Source organism: Vidua chalybeata, chromosome 5 (genome assembly GCF_026979565.1).
Source record: "Vidua chalybeata isolate OUT-0048 chromosome 5, bVidCha1 merged haplotype, whole genome shotgun sequence".
Taxonomy (NCBI): domain Eukaryota; kingdom Metazoa; phylum Chordata; class Aves; order Passeriformes; family Viduidae; genus Vidua; species Vidua chalybeata.
This window is the reverse complement of record NC_071534.1, coordinates 56,986,711-57,000,454: the sequence shown is the minus strand read 5'-3', so window position 1 is coordinate 57,000,454 and position 13,744 is coordinate 56,986,711. Positions and strand designations below refer to the sequence as shown.

The following is a 13,744-nucleotide window of genomic DNA, read 5'->3' as shown; positions in this document are numbered from 1 at the left end:
AGCTGGTGGCTGGGGGGCACCCTACAGCTACTCAACATCTATAACAGTGCCTAGGTCTGAGCAGCAGAATATCGTGCCTCATGGCTGATGACTCCCTGTCAGGGAGACCTCAAGAGTTTTATCACCTAAATCCCAGGATTAGTGTATTAGCTAAGAGAACTTCTAATTATACTCATTTTGTCCTCTACTAGAAGCGCAGTCAGATGAAAGTGTGTCATGCTAAGACTTCTTACATATCCATTATAAGAGGGTTGGGAGGTTCCCCCTTGTTTAGATGTGAGCTGATTTCCCAATTAAGACATCTCCATTTCATCCAAAGCTCAAGGAAAAATGATAGGCACAAACTGGAGCACCTTTTGGTGGCATATTCCACAACCAAATCAGGAATGTTATTGAAAAGCACTGCAGCACCTGATTTGGTTTTCTTCCAAACAGAAGGTTTCATAGGTACCACAGCCGTTCTCAGAACTTAACAAACAGACAATAAATGAAGTATTTGCTTCAAAACTGCATTATTGCTCTGAACCATATTGCTAAGCTAGACCAGGTTACAGTGCTCATTCAAAACTTAGATTTAGCTGAGGGCCACAAGACCAGACCTTTTATATGGTTTTATCAGCTTCATTTTTTGGTGTAATAGTTTCCATGGTTTAGAAAACACAATATTTTTAAAAAAATGCACCTCTCCCGCCTTTACTGGCCTTTGTATGTCACCCAAGGCTCCAAATTGTCATGGGCACCTGGCAAAAAATGAGTTAGGACAACTCAGAGTTGATGGCCACTACCTGATCTTCCATAGTTTCATGCGTTTCAAATTCCAGCTACAGTTCAAGTATTCAAAAAGCCGAACAGGTTTTAAGGAAAAGTAATGGCTGAGTTATAATAACCTCAAGCTGATATCTCAGTAACTTCAAGAGACAGCAGCTAATGTAGAAACGTTTTGGTGACCATCAGACTAAAATGGCCTGGTTTTAAACAATTTTGTAAGAGTGAAGTTATTATCAGGCTGAAGCAAATCTGGTATTCACCCATCTGGAATTGAATCTAAAGAGACACGCTCTACAAAATCAGTATTTGGCTGAGTAGCTCACCTCATTATTTCCTCTTCCCCAATCTACCAATAATACAATACATAGTGCTTATTTGTCCACTGATACAAGTGATCTATCACGCTTTAAATAAATAGTATAGTGTCGCCCTGTTCTTTTAAAAGTTTTAAAGTTCTTTTAAAAGTTTTCTATGCCTTCTGATATTTACATATTTCTACTAGAGTTTCTCATGCATTGTCATGTAAATAATGATTGTTTTGCATTCTTCTTTGTAGGAGGAGAGAATTCATGGACTGTTGGTTTAACCAGTGTGGTTGGAGAGGTAGCAATTCCATCCTCCAATCCACTGTCACTTTTAGAATTCTATATATTGCGAGGTCAGAAATAAACTTCCTCTCTTTTCCCTCTTTTGCATCTAGGCTGAATGTGTGAGTTATTTCGTGTTGTAGTGCGACAGTATAGAATGTCTGATTCCTTTCATATCTATTTTTTTATTGAAAGATGTAATTGACAGCTAGTAAAATGGCAACTCTGTGAAATCACAACCATGTTCATCATTATCATGGTCTCAGAGATGGTGTTGCTGTAAGGCAGCAAGTGCTAACACACTTGTAGCTACTTCGAACACCATGTAGAAGACTCCTGTTTTTGGTTTAGGAGTCCAGAAGCACTAGCTGGCGGGGTATGTTCAGTCAAACCTGCTTCTAGAGTATCTTTGGGGTATTATCATACCATCCATCCATCCTCCTTTTCACATATTCCAGTTGGCTGTATGGAATTAGTCACTTTCATATAGTCTACCCAAACCACACATACTACCCAGTGCTGCTGGGATGTTTTTATAAATGACTCAATAAAGATTCAATCAATCCAGCTAAACCCAAAAAGGCATAGTATAATTTTCTTAAGAACAGGTACACAGAAAGTTCCATTGATCAGAAATCCACAGGTGGATACACTTGCTATGGAAATCTCTGACTCATACAGGAGCATGGTCAGCACAGAAGGGCTGTGTCTCTTTAATTTGGTGAAGAAGGTACTTCAAGCTGATGCACTATCTAAACCACACAAGCAGTCAAGTTTCAAGTTTATTCCTACCAATTAATTTAGAAGGCATAATGCATTTTCCTCTTTAGCAAACAATCTTTTATTTTCCTTGGAGATATCAATATTTGAAAATTCATAATAGAAGCAGAAAATCAGCCTATAAACGAATCATCATGTTTAGAGCAAGCTACTAATAAATGATCAAATCCTGAATGAGATTTTGTAGTATGGGATAGGCCAGGAGTAAATGTTCTTCATTATTTGAGGGCAGGGCATAGCTCAAATGCACAAAATAACAAGCATTACAGTCCCTAAGATGCAATCTCAATTGGTAATATTTGTTGTAGGGAAAATGGTTGGCTTGGAATTTGGTTGACCTTTATAAGGCCCATGGGAAGCTCTCTCAGACAGTCAGGTTCTTCCATTGTGCTTTAAAATTCATTTATAAGTGGGCAAAAACTTTCATCAAATCAGTGGTTGTTCAACAAATTATAACATTTTTCTCTTTGATGCAAAATGAGGCAACTTTAAGAATAGTTTCAAGGCTTGTTGGAAAAAATTCCAATTACAAACACTTTATTACAATGCTCTAGGACAATGAACACAAATTGGTTTTAATGGTTACCCTTCTTTTCTCAGACTGCAGTGAAGCTGACCTCCCATAGCTAGGCACCAGTCTGAATTGCAGCAGTGAAGCTGTGACAAGAAGCCATGGGGATGGCTTTGGAACCCATAATTACTTTGGTCAAATGTAGAAAATGTTGGGCCTACTAACTTTGCAGTGTACAATCAACTTTTCTACCCTTTACTGTCATTATCATGAGTTAACCCCCATAATGTCCTGATTCCTTCTCAGCATAAAACGCACATTAGAAACATCAAACTGGTGAAAAATGAAGGATGAGAAAGGAAAGAGGGTTTGCCACTTTTACCAACACTATTTTTATTAATATGCATGAATTCTGTATTAATCAATAAATAGGAAGTACTGTTTAAAGAGATTTTTAATCCTGCCTGTTACATAAAAAAACACTAATTTTCAGTTACTGGTTTGTTTTCAGCCTGCTTATCTAGGGCCACTAGAATAAAACCAGGAATGTAAGGGATGTTTTTTTCTGAAAATTCTAATGTGAAAAAACAATCATTCACAGCTTTGATATTAAAAAACATAGCAAAGAAGAATGAAGCACTGCACATCACGCAGTTCAGATGACTTTTATATTGAAGTCTTGGGAAGAAACTAATCATTGCTATAAGTAGGCAGAACACAGCTGGGAGTGGCTGAATTGTGCTTGCAACCATGGCAAACTGAACAGCACTCTGTAGGGCAGCTCAGCTGGATTCCTGAGCAGTGAGAGGCTGCTAACCATCACAGCTTTTAAAACACCACAGTAGTAAAAGCCCACCAAATGGCTGCAAGAAAGTGTTTGGTCTCAGACCCAGTGGGAATTTCCTCAGATTTCAAATAGTGGGGGCCATATGCCAAGATCCCTGTAGCACTTCCTAGCTTGAAAGTAAACAGCTGAATGTATTGGCACAGTTTTTACTACTGCTGCTCAAGCAGCTTTTGTATGAGTTTGCACAACTATCATAGCAGTGGAATTAAGAAGAATTCTTTTCTAAATCAATAATTTTTTGCCAGATCTCTGGGAATTTTGTATAGGGAAAGTATGAATTGACTGAAAACCCACCTTAAAAATAGATAAAGAAACATGAAGGAATTTTTACTTGTCTCAAGCAGAAATCACCCTCCAATCATTCTTCTGCGTAGAAGGACAACACTTCCAAGTATGGGATTAAGTAGGATGTGCTCTTCAAAATTCAGGAAGGACTCTCTTTCTCCTTTCCTGTATTAACATATTTCCATCACAATCTTCATGTTGTCAATGTTGCAGTTATTCTAAGAAAGACACTTTGTTTCCTAATACATTAATTATCAAAGTAGGTAGGTTCCAAAAATGCAGATTAGCAACCCCGTGGTCATGCTGACGTGACAAAGGCCAGGTTCAAACATCATTCCAGAACTTCTTGGTCTGCAGCTGACTGACACCTGGACATGCTGCAAATGATGCCTGACTTTATCTTCAAGACTGAGATTACCAAAACATTACAGCACTGAGCAGTATCAACACTGTTTTGCTGGCAGACTCCAGGGAGATCTCTTATAATCTCATAATGAGATATTAATAGCAACCTCAGAGAAAACTGCTTGCTTTTTCTCAGAAAGGAATCATCAGTAAATGCGAAACTCCATTTACGGTAGTGTACAGGATGGAAACACTGGTAGCAAGGAAGGTGCTCCCCAGCTACTCCTCTGCAAGTGGGAAGATGCTCCTGAGCTATGTCCTTCTTTCAATAGGAAAAATTGAACATTTAAAGTCCAATACTTGATCAACAGAGAACTGAAACTAAGACAATGGGCTTTGATGATACTTTTATATGAGAAATAATAAGACAGATTTTTATTTTTGCCTGCCTAAATTGATCCTGTGTGAAAGGATAGTGAGAGCTACTTATACAGTGATGCTACAAGTTCAGTTTGTTGCATAATAGAGAACAAATGAAGTAAACTAATTCTAACAGGAGGGACCAAGTTTTGAGTCATCTCAAAAGCACACAAGGCTCTTCTTTCTTGTGTCTGTTAAAAAGTTCTCAGATATTTTCTGGGAAAAAAAGTCTTTGTTCAAGGTTACTGTTCTTAGAATTCATAATATCTGTATCTGAGCTTTTTAGAAAAATCAGTGTTTCTTAGGGCAGTGTGAAACCTTTCCACCTAGGCTCAGTTTCTCCCAGGCATCGTATATGTGTATATTGAAGCCCATCTGCCAGATAAAAATCAATAACAATGCAGGTTAGATGTGCAGGTGGCAAAAGAAAAAAAGACTGCATGAAAGAATAAACATTCAAAGAACCATAGATGCCTATTGCTGGCTGATTTTTTCAGGACTCCTAAACTTACAATAGATCTCTCAGATATTGATCCTTTTCCTTGGTATCAAAGGGATGAACAATCCCACTGAAGTTTTCAGGAGCTGACAGATGCTATGAAAGGCTTTTCACAAGAGCACTGATAAAATTCCTTGCCTGTTTCTTCAGCTGAAATATCATATGGCTTCACTGTTGAAAGAAACAAAACAGCAAACAAATAGTGAGGAATTCTTTTAAGGTGAAATAAGTATTCAGGCTGACCTTGCCTTCCAGATGCAGTGAATTACATTGTTTCTGTATGAAAAGCAGGTTCTGCATTGGTTAGGTTTCCAGACAATAACCATTGCTTTTGTCAATAATTCTGAAGCTCTTGCAAGCCTAATGTTACAATCAGTGTTTTGATGGTGGGTTTTAATAGTTAAATTGAGCTAGAATGAAAAGGAATTATTCAATATTTTCAGCACCCCAGAACACAAGGAAGAACCGGGGAGCATTTTTGACAAATTAGGCCTGAACAAGTAGAATTGAGTAGGCATTGTTAAGAATGCCTTCTGTTAAGGTAAATATATCTGTTTACTCTGATAACACCAATGAGCAACTTCCTTCTATTAGATGAGTCAAATTAATTAAAAACTCTACTAGGTACTGAATCTCTATCAAGCTTAGTATAAACTGAAAATTAATACAAAAAGAATAAGGAAAAAATTATATATAATGGAAAGAGTTTGAATTCTCCTTTTTTTCCTCTCCCATATTAAGATTATTTGAGTCATTACTTTCCTCATCAGTATAAAAGGAAAAAGACCTTCACAAAATAATTACATGTCTTTATGCATTTAAATCCTCAAATTGGATTACTTGGGACTTGAGCCAAGAATTAAAAGAGTCCACAGGAGGGTTAAATGATGCTTTGATATCTAGCAAGGTAGTGTTTTCCCCTCAGATCACAGGCTGTTCATAAGGAGCTACAGGACTTCCATACAGCCTTTTTTGCTAAAGCCACTGCTGACTGCATGAAAAGGATACAAGAAGACCTCAAAAAGGTTTTTTAATCCATTTTGCTAACCAGTTACGTAATCCTTGGTTGTTGTATACTAGTGACATTATCCAAAGTGATGCTAGTTTAGCACTCTGAAAAGCACTAATCGCTTGCAAGACTCATTTCTCAGCAGAGAGATGAGCTTGTTCCAGCAGAGAGCCCTTCAGCAGTATCAGTCCTGCCTTTCCCAATACACTGGCCCAGACGCTTGTGGCTCTGGTTTGTCTCAGCTGCAGGTCCCGAGGCAGACACAGATGTCAGTACTGGCACTGCAGCCTGGCTGGGGAGCTGACTGAGGTGGTCAGGGGTAAGGTCTACAGCTCTGCACACTCTCCAGGACTGCAGCACTGCACACTCTCCAGGACTGCAGCTCTGCACCTTCTCCAGGACTGCAGCACTGCACACTCTCCAGGACTGCAGCTCTGCACCTTCTCCAGGACTGCAGCACTGCACACTCTCCAGGACTGCAGCACTGCACCTTCTCCAGGACTGCAGCTCTGCACCTTCTCCAGGACTGCAGCGCTGCATCCTCTCCAGGACTGCAGCACTGCACACTCTCCAGGACTGCAGCGCTGCACCCTCTCAAGGTCTGCAGCACTGCACACTCTCCAGGACTGCAGCACTGCACCTTCTCCAGGACTGCAGCACTGCACCTTCTCCAGGACTGCAGCGCTGCACCCTCTCCACGACTGCAGCACTGCACACTCTCCAGGACTGCAGCGCTGCACACTCTCCAGGACTGCAGCACTGCACCCTCTCAAGGTCTGCAGCGCTGCACCCTCTCCGGGACTGCAGCTCTGCACCTTCTCCAGGACTGCAGCATTGCATCCTCTCCAGGACTGCAGCACTGCAACCTCTCCAGGACTGCAGCACTGCACCTTCTCAAGGTTTGCAGCATGGCACCCTCTCCGGGACTGCAGCACTGCACCTTCTCCAGGACTGCAGCACTGCACCTTCTCCAGGACTGCAGCACTGCACCCTCTCCAGTACTGCAGCACTGCACACTCTCCAGGACTGCAGCGCTGCACCCTCTCAAGGTCTGCAGCGCTGCACCCTCTCCGGGACTGCAGCACTGCACCCTCTCCAGGACTGCAGCACTGCACCCTCTCGACATTAAGCCTCTGGGGGCTGCCAGCCCTTGCACCCCACCCACTGAAGCACTGCCAGGGCTGTGTGCTCACACAGACCCAAGGGTATGCTCATCTGGTCTCAGCAGCAGGGAAAAGGCTAAAAGTTTTTCCTCTCTTCCTCACTGAATTAATTCTTGGTATGTGAAGTACTTCCTTCTCAAAGAGAGTATACTATTTAAATGGCTGAAAGGCTGAAGCCTAATGTGGGCAAAAGATGCATTTTTTCTTGTTATCTTAGGTTGGCAGACATGTATTTAGAGATGAATCAACTCATTTTCCTGGGCAGAGAGACAAATCAAATCCCTAGAGCTTCATACCATGGGAAATGCTTCGGAATGTATTCCAAGTGGTCCTTTACAAAATAACAATACAGTTTTGAGCCAGCAGCTACTCATCAAAGTATTGATCCTTTTCTGGCATAACAACGTCTTGTTTAGATGATGACATAATGTTTCCAGTAGAGCCAAGGGCACCTCAGCCCCTCTACAGACATGCTTGAGCACACTGAAAAGAGCAATGAGATGCAGTGATACAGCTCATTGCTCAGATTGCATCAACATCAGAGATGCAGTGATGAATAGCTCTTTGCCTTCAAGAAAGGAAAACTTGAATGCAAACAAGGATTTATTAACATATATGTTTGTTTCCCATTTTGACATGGGTGAAAACAAAAGTATAAGCTTCAACCTTATAAATACAACAGAAAATTCTGTTATAAATACAACAGAAAATTTCCAAAGCTATGTTAGATACTGAAAGGTTACAGAACAGCAAGGGTTAGGAAAAACATCATCACCAAATTCAAAGCCTACTAAAAGCAGTTTTATCCTAGATCCATAATTTCTAAAAACTAGATGAAAACTGACCGGTATTTCTCTGCCATAATAATTTTCTCATTAACTTTACTGTTTTTCAGCATACTGCCAACTATTAGCAATGAAATAAAGTGGACATTTTCTTCTATTGTGCAGTGTGAAAGAGAGAAAATTGGGATACTACAAAAAATGCATATAGCTGCTGCTGTGGTGATTTATTCCTTTGCTGTTCCCATACATTCACACTTCAACTGTGTAATTATTTAAGAATTACAAAGAAATTGCCTGTTACTCTTTCCAAAGGAAAAGGTTCCAAGACAGACCCCCCCCTCCCATAAGCCATGTTAGAGATGGTGCCAACTTTCCTGATTTCTCAGTGAGGAGAGACAGAGCAAATTTCCAGACAAAAGTTTAGATTTTAGTTGGACTAAAACCTATGCAGAGCCATGTGACCTCCTTTCTTCACTACACAAACACAGGAAAATTCATTTTGAGACTTTAGACACAGAAATTTAAATGAGTTTGTTCCATTAAATTTCCTTTTGCCAGAAAGATGAAAAGTCCACTATTCTTGGTAATACTCTAACAAAATCATGTTTTAATTTGATTTCTAAATAAGAGTAAGCATCTGTATCTAATATGCATTCATATATATACCTATGCCATATCTAAACCAATATAATACTGTCGAGAGTTTAATTCAGCCAAAAAGAGTTGAATAATACCAAGAAATTAAAAACGGAACAGCTTTGAGAGGAATTCATAGGTTGTGCAGCTCAAGGGATGGTTATGATCATCTCCTCTGATTGTCTGCACAAAGAACATAGATTTTTCACACAGTAAAAATCTCAGTCAGGACCGATGAATTATAGCTAAAACATAGCAGAGTTTTCAGTAATATAACTAAAACTAATAACACTGTCCCTAGAATTAATTTCCAACAACTAATTCATGTTATGGCTCTGCTACATTCTGGAGTAGTGATTGCCATTATCATTACCTGAAACTTTTAATTTTTGCCATGAGCGATTTTGAATTTTAAAAGCATTAGTAAAAATGTTGGCTAGCATTGACTGAGAATTGGTACTAAGAGAAGAGTGTCACACACAAATTTATATAAGTCATAGGCAACAAAGATGGTATGGGCTCAGACAGATAGTAATAGTAACTGCAGATAGTAATTATAATTAAAAATAATAATTTTGTTCCTATATTAATAATAATTTTATTAATATGGGAACAAAAATACAGTATGACAGGAGCTTTTTTTTTCTTTTAGGGTTTGTAAAAGAATAGACAAAGCTTTGTCTGGTAGAAATCTTTGTTCTTCCCTTGGCTACATTAATTAGTACAGTGTAAGACACAGTCTCCTTAAGCAAGTCTTTCCTCTCACAAAACAAAATCAAGAAGCAAAAAAACACAGAAGTTTTCAGACTTCATTAGTATTTGAATATTGTTCCTGTTCTACAGGCTGTGGCTGAGTTTCAGTGTTGGAGAGATCTTTGAAAAATTACACATTTAACGTATTTGTTTGCTCTGGTTACTTGTGAAATCTTATTTTAACGATCATGCATACTAGAATTATTACCACTATACATCAAGATTTCAGTAGAAGAGATTAAACCTTTGAGGTCTTTCAATTTAAAATGGCTTTAATTTCTGAGAGCTTTCTGTGATTACCTTATCAATTTCTCTTCAAAACTTAGGGACTCTCTGGTGGTTTTACATCAGTAATTTCAGTTCATTTCTTGCATTAAGATTGCCAGTCCTGAAACAAGTATCAAGACCGTTCAAGCAAAATTGCAGATTTTCATTTCAAGGTTTAGAAACTAAGCTGTTCTCTTTTATTACTTTTCAACATGATGCTACATGCTGTGTTATACCAGAAGGTGATCAGAATAGAAAAATTCTTAAATCTTGCTTTTTAGTCTGAGTTTTCTTTTTTCACTTAGTCTACCTACTATTCCGACCCACGTCCCAAAAGTAACAAGAGCTAAAAAGAAAAAAATTACAGGTTTTGATTTTTTTTTCAAATTCCCCCAACAGTATTAAATATGGGAAAATGTTTATAATCAACTAAAGACTACTTTGCAAATCCAACTCACTAACAGAATATACCTCTTGGATAAGGAGCAGCAACACCTAAAAGCAAATGTGTAAAATACTTTGTTACCTTTATCATATATTTTCACCCAAAAATCTGTAGCTACTCCCATTTTCTTTGCATCATAATTATGATTATGTCTCTTTTACCAAACTCTCACCATAATTTTGATTATGTCTCTTTCACCAAACTCTCAACCTCTCTGCTACTAAACCCTAAGCCTTGCCAACACTCTCACTAGTAAAATGGGCAGCTCAGCCAACAGCATTACCCCAGGAGCACTCAGTAACTCTTTTCTACTGAAAATCATGCTGGAAAGACTCTGTTACTGGGACTCCAACTGCATTATCTTCATTATACTCATTGCTCATGTTTATATTTGCTCTCCAGCAAAAGCATACACAAACCATAAGACCAGCAATAAATATTCAATAACAGTCAGTTCATGAGACCTGATACAGACTTGCCTCTTAACTAGCAAAGTCTATTCCTCTTTCAGAAGAAAAAATCATGGCTTTGATACAACTCACTTGAATTGAATAACAACTATAATGTATTACGCTGGAGATACTTCTGGGAATGATATCTGTGCAATACACTGTAAGGCCAGCTGTAATTTTTTATTTTATCTGGTATTTTTCATTCACCTTACACTACTTGAACTTACTCTACCACTAATCCTTTTTTACAGAAATTGCATTAATAGGATTTTAATGCTGAAAATATGTGGAACACTAAGAAAGAAAGGAATAAGACTCTTTTCAGTTCAAGTGTACATTTCAAGTACTATGCAGAGAAACCCTGAAATGGGTTTAAAAAGCAAATAGTGAAACTTAATTACCTTCTAATACATATTTGGATCAAAGAGAAATTAATTGAGAGATAAATAGGGTCAAATAGCATGGTAAAGGCTTTGCTATCTTCAAGAAACACCAACAAAAATGAATCCCTCCCATAGACACAAATGATATGAAAAAAATGCACTAACAGGGGCTTTGAGACATGAAAAGAGATGTCAGTGGTAGAATTAGATACAGAGGTCCAAGAAAAAACCATAAAAGGACTAGTGATGAAGCTGGATAATCAAAGACAAGACAAGAGAAAAAAAATCCCCAAGCCCCAAATCCCAAATCTTGCAGCTGTCAGTCATAAATATTGTGAGATAACAAATGTATGCTCTCAATATAAATGGTAGATGTCAATTAACACACAGCTTGATGCATTCTAACACCTGAAAATATCTGCTGAAGATAATCCATTGAAATTTCTGTCTATCATCATGTCTCCACTCTTCTTAGATATATGTGAGGAGTTAAAGATTTATTTCTAAAAAGCTTTTTTGGACCAAAACAAGAAAGGGACCAAGGACATGACTGATGCAACTGGCATGCCAAATGCAATGCCTCCACGCTGAATACATCTGGGAACAATGGACTAAATACAAAAAGAAAGACAGACTGTCCAGAGAACGAACTAAAATAATGAAAAAGTAAATAATGCTGATAAATACTTCTGTCTGTGTCTAGTGTTTTTCCTGAAATTTCAGATTGTCTATTAGAAGAAAAATTACCAAAACAGAGTGGTTGAACCAAAGCACCTAAACTTGCTGTTGAATTCCTTCTTAAAGTTACAAGACACTTTGTTTCTGCTACTTCCTCAAAAAAAATGTCTATAATACAAACTGTGAAAAGAAGAAAAAAAGTGAGGCATATAGTAAGATGGGTATGGCTGTTTAAAACAGAAACCTAAGGGATCCAAGAGCCCTTCTCACTCTCATATTACATGCCCAAATCTTGTTTTGCACTCAAGTACATTACAGATGATTCCTAAGGAAAAAAAACAAACCAATTTCTAGATTCAGAAAAGCTCCAGGCACACATCTTTTACATTGTTCTCATACATGCCCAGTTTTTAGCCTAAAGCAATAGCTTTGCTATTTGTTATGATTTGGCATTAAAAAAAAAAAAAAAAAAAAAAAGGTTCTGTGTCTGTTCCAAGGAGCTGCCTGCCTTCTCCTACTGATCTTAGAGAAATGGTATTGACAATCTCATCAAATCACATTATGAAGCAGGTCTCCTGGCATCTCTAAAGCTCTCCCAATATCCCAATATCTCAAGACCTTTTAATTTCAAGAAACATAAACTAATGCTCCAATGATTTTGCTTTTCACCTTGTTCTGACAGTAAGTTGAACATGAAAGTCAGAAACCAATATGAAGCAAATACTTTAAAGAAAATAAGTTTCTCTAAACAATGAATGTAAAAATTATCGTGACTCAGAGACAAATATACATTGATTTATTACTCTGGGCTTGAAGTTCTATCATGCTGTAATGCTATGTATAAACACTCACTGTATGCAGAGGAGGCACAATTAGGTGGAATTTCAAGGAACTAGAAATACATTTGAAAGAGGACCTGTTGTTTTTGCAAACTTCTCTGTCTTCCACCCAGTACATCCACTTACAAAGCATTCTTCTTTCTCTGAGTCATTTAAGACTTAACTGCATATTGTGTGAGACTTCAGGAAAGAGCATTTCCATCCACTGGGCTGCCAGTGAGCAGCAGTCCTTGGACACAGAGTGCAGTGCCAGGCTACACCCAGCAGGCTGTGTCAGTTGATGTGTGGACACAAACAAAAATAAAGCAAAAAACCTTCATCTAAAATGCATGAAATGTTAACATGAGCGTTGCCACTAATATTTTAGTGAATGACAACTTTTGAAAACTACCCAAATCAATCACTCTTCTAGACGGAGAAACAAGACAAAGACATTTACTCCAAACCAGCACATACTTATTTATTTTTCTGTCTCACAGCCTTCTTTCACTGATATTGAGTAGAGTGTGAGTATGCATGATTCCATACATGTGCATTACCAATGTGAATGTATTTTTGCAAATTTGCTATAATTTTCAAAATATTTTACAATTCATGTGTAATAGGAAAGGCACTTGCAGAGCAAAAGTTACAAAATACTACAGTGATGGCTTGTCTTCAATGATGACTCCTCCTGGCCATTACTCTCTCATGTTGATTCCTTCTCTCTCGTTTCCTCTCCAATTTTCTGGAGAAAAATTACACTGCCCTGACAGAGGTCTTGCGACTAGGTGATTTGCTGGACCATGTCAAATCTCTTTGAATGTAGCTATTGCTTATCCCTCTTCTTTAACATCCCTGTTTTCTTTCTTCCTTGGTTCTACATGATTGCTTGTTCCTTTTATCTTACCTTGCCTCGTATATTTTTGTACCAAGTCCTGTACTCTCTGGTATTGTTTTCTACCCAAGAATAACTCTTGTCTTTCTCTCTCTGATTCTACCTGAATTCTGATTTTGCTTGGTAACTTCACTCCACTTGCTCAATTTTACTTTCAATAACTGTTTCTTCCATGATATTCACAATAAAGCACATGGAGACAATGGCTTGGTAGAAAGACATGTCCATGGACCAGACAAAAGAGTGATCAGCAACCATAAAAAGCCATGTGTGCTTCAGAAGAACTTTCACTAGTTTGTTGGAGCAGTAAAAAAGTGCATAAAATAATGCTTCAGCATGGAAGTGTCTCATTTGAATTCACTTTAATTTTTGTTCCTTATTGACTAAAGCAAACAGAAAAAAATGCATGAGACAC

At 38.2% G+C, this 13,744-nt stretch overlaps 1 long non-coding RNA gene across 1 annotated transcript; it reads left to right on the top strand.

Moving 5' to 3' along the window:
- The first annotated feature begins 62 nt into the window (after window positions 1-62).
- Window positions 63-1,456, top strand: LOC128788223 (uncharacterized). Its single transcript, XR_008430992.1, has 2 exons — window positions 63-209; window positions 1,325-1,456. It is a non-coding gene; the product is annotated as an uncharacterized LOC128788223 (long non-coding RNA).
- Window positions 1,457-13,744: the final 12,288 nt, after the last annotated feature.